Genomic DNA, 3,516 nt, shown 5'->3' with positions numbered 1-3,516 from the left:
TGAAAATGGCTTTCGCCCACGGAGAAGCGGAGATACTGCTGGTAATTTTCTGCAACTGGGACATGAAAATAGGCGTCCTTGAGGTCTATGGAGACCATCCAGTCCCCTGCTTGGACCGATTGTTGAATTGTGGATAAAGACTCCATCTTGAATTTTTCTTTTTTGATAGAACTGTTCAAGTGGGTTAGATCTATGACCGGCCTCCAGGCCCCGCTCTTTTTCCGGACCATAAACAAAGGAGAGTAGATTCCCATGCCTCGCTGAATGACTGGAACATGGATAATGGCGCCTTGAGCCAACAAAGATTCCACGTAGGCTAGAAGAATTAGCCTTTTTTCGTCTGAGGCTGGGAGAGAGGTGGGGACCCATCTGAGTCTGGGAGATTCCTTGAAGGTCCAAACATGACCTGAGGAGACTGTCTTGATGGTCCAGAAGTCTTGGATCGAGGCCGCCCAGACATGGCGAAAGTGGAAAAGACGAGCCCCCACCTGCCCTGTCTGAGCGGGCCCAACCTCAAAAGGATTTAGTTGGTTCCCTCTCTCCCTTCAAATCACTTTTTGTAGATTTTTTAAAAGAGGATTGTCTTGATTTCCAGGACCTGGAAAATTCACGGCCTGGTCTGTAACTGCGAGCTTCCCTGGCTCGTTCCTGGTACTGTCTCTTTGGAAAAGACCTTCTCTGGGCTTGCAAACGCCGGTCCTGGGGGAGGAACCCCGACTTTCCACCAGTGGCTCGGGTAATAGCCTCATCCAACTTATTGCCGAAAAGGGAGGACCCTTCAAAGGGGATGCGGCACCATACTTGTTTTGAGGCTGGGTCTGCCAGCCAGGGGCGGAGCCAAAGAGCCCGTTTAGCCGTAACAGAAGAAAGCATCACCCGAGCCACCAGGCGTATAATGTCGATAGAGGCCTCCCCAAGAAAGGCGGAGGCCAGCCTAAGCTCTTGGATAGGCGAGCTCTTAGCTGTATCTTCAGAGATATTTCTAAGTGTCTCATCTACACTATCTGTCCATATCTCCATTGCTTTGGACATAGCGGCCAGAGCCAACGCTGGCTTACAGGCCATTCCTGCTGTGAGATACACTCTCTTCAAATCAGCATCAATTCGTCTGTCCAGAATGTCCTTAAAAGACACGGTATCCTCTAAGGGAAGTGTGACATGTTTCACCAGCCGCATGACTGCTGCGTCTACCAACGGTGCTGACTCCAAATGCTTCACCTCTTCTTCCTTGAAAGGATAGAGTTTCGAAACCTTTGATAGCATGGAATTTTTCTTCTCCACCTTGCCCCATTCATCTGTGATAATCTCACCTAGCTCAGAAATAAAAGGAAAATTAATCCGTTCCTTCTTTAATTGCTTAAAGAATTTTCTTTGTTTGGAAGGAGCAGCCACAGAATCTTCCCAGTTCAGTGTCTCTTTAACAGCTCTGACCAGAGGAGGCAGTAGAGCGAAATCAAAGCCCACACAGGGATCACTTTTATCAGAGTCACTGTCAGATATGGCAGCTGAGGGGTGGCTATGCGCAGAGGATTCCCAAGTATCCTGCAGCTGAGTCTCCCTTCCTGGAGAAAGTGGCAGCTCTGCCGGGGGAACATAGGACTGGCCCTCAATATTTCTGAGGGACTCCTTAACAACTTTCTCCACCAGGGTTTTAAGTTGTTGATCCGCGTCACCCCTTTCATTAGAAGCCTTGGCATAGCAAGGATCGCATAAAGATTTTCCTGCCGGTACAAGAGCTCTGCACCCCCAACAAGCACTAGCTGAGTGACTAGATTGAGTCCTCGAGGAGTGCGATCTTTCTTCACTACGGTGTCCTGATTTTGAGGAGGAACCATAATGTTTAGATTTGGAAGAGGAGTGCCGGTGATGCGACTTGGAGGAGTCGCTCCCTCTATGAGAGTTGCGATGCTGTTCTGACCTGGAAGGGCTGAAAAAGACACAAGACAAGAAACCACAAGATACAAGACATCAGGACAGAGCTAACAGATACATACCCCTCCCCCACCAGACCTTCAGGTGATCATTAGAAATACCTTTTATGAGAGGGCTGGCCACAAGCAGGCGGTAAGGAATCCATGTCCTCAGCGATATCCATACGCGCTGAAAAGATGACAAGGGATCAGTGCAAGGGACAGGGAAGGGATAGCCTCCCTATCCCAGAATGCCACTTACCAGTGGATGCAACACAGAGGCAGGGGGAAGTCACCGCAACAGCCCGCAAGCATTCCCAAAGCTTGCAGACAAATTCCACATTTAAATAGCCCGCCCCTGTGATGTCACCGCCGTGCCTGTGCGCATGCGCGAAACAGCGGCATTTTGCCGCTATCGCGCATGCGCGAAACCAAGCCTCGATCTCAACCGCGTTCGCGCATGCGCAGTACGGCCGAAAACGCAAACCCGGAAGTAGAACGGCGGCTGGAACGCGGAAGAACCAGCCGCCATGCCTGCACATACAAACAAACAGAAACAAACGAAGACAAATAATAAGATACAAAAACTGCTGCCATAAAGAACTTTTAGAACCTCTCACCACTCCCACCACGATCGATCACTCGGCCGAAGATAAGGTAAGATGACACCGGACTTTCCAGGGGGCAAAACAGGTCACCTGCTAATAGCTGGCTATCCGACCAATGCGCAGCCTGCCTGCCAGTGGCCAGGACATGTGGCTTCTTCACAGCGCCTCTTCCACTGCCCACTCCATACCCTGCTAATAGCTAGGGCTTAGCGGAGTAATGCGACTTTCCAGACCCAGAGTCGCAGACCGGCCGACCTCGATCGTGGGGATGATAAATCTTCAGGTAGGAAGACCACTTCTGGGTCCTTCGGAGGAGGACAAAAAAAGAACACGGCCAGGGGCAGGGAGCAAAGATTTATGGGAGTAGTGTCCTATGGGTAGTGGAGGCGGGACTTAACCCACACGTTGCTGCCATGGAGTCTGTCAGGAAAAAACATTTAGAAGGGAAATGACCTCCAATGTAGGGGGCATTCTTCCTACTGATCTTATTCTTCCCACTGACCTCCAATGTAAGGCCGCGTACACACGGGCGGATTGTCTGCCCAACTTAGTCCGCTGAACCGTGTTTCAGCGGACAATCCGCTCGTGTGTGGGCTTCAGCGGATTTTTTCAGCAGGGAGCGGTCTTTAGGAAGGAAAAGTCTCACACTGGATTACTGCACAGATCAACATTTTTTCCATTGACCTTATTCTTACCAGTTCCACTAACCTCCAATGTAAGGGGCATTCTTCCCACTGACCTTATTCTTCCCACTGACCACCAATGTAGGGGGCTTTCTTCCTACTGACCTTATTCTTCCCACTGACCACCAATGTAGGGGGCATTCTTCCTACTAATCTTATTCTTCCCACTGATCTCCAATGTAAGGGGCATTCTTCCTACTGATCTTATTCTTCTCACTGACCACCAATGTAAGGGGCATTCTTCCCACTGACCTCCAATGTAGGGGACATTCTTCCTACTGACCTTATTCTTCTCACTGACCTCCAATGTAAGGG

The sequence above is a fragment of the Lithobates pipiens genome, unplaced genomic scaffold, assembly GCF_037356315.1.
Source record: "Lithobates pipiens isolate NorthernLeopardFrog02 unplaced genomic scaffold, aLitPip1_a1.2 Scaffold_27, whole genome shotgun sequence".
Lineage (NCBI taxonomy): Eukaryota > Metazoa > Chordata > Amphibia > Anura > Ranidae > Lithobates > Lithobates pipiens.
The sequence above is the reverse complement of the archived record's forward strand: the minus strand, read 5'-3'. Positions refer to the sequence as shown.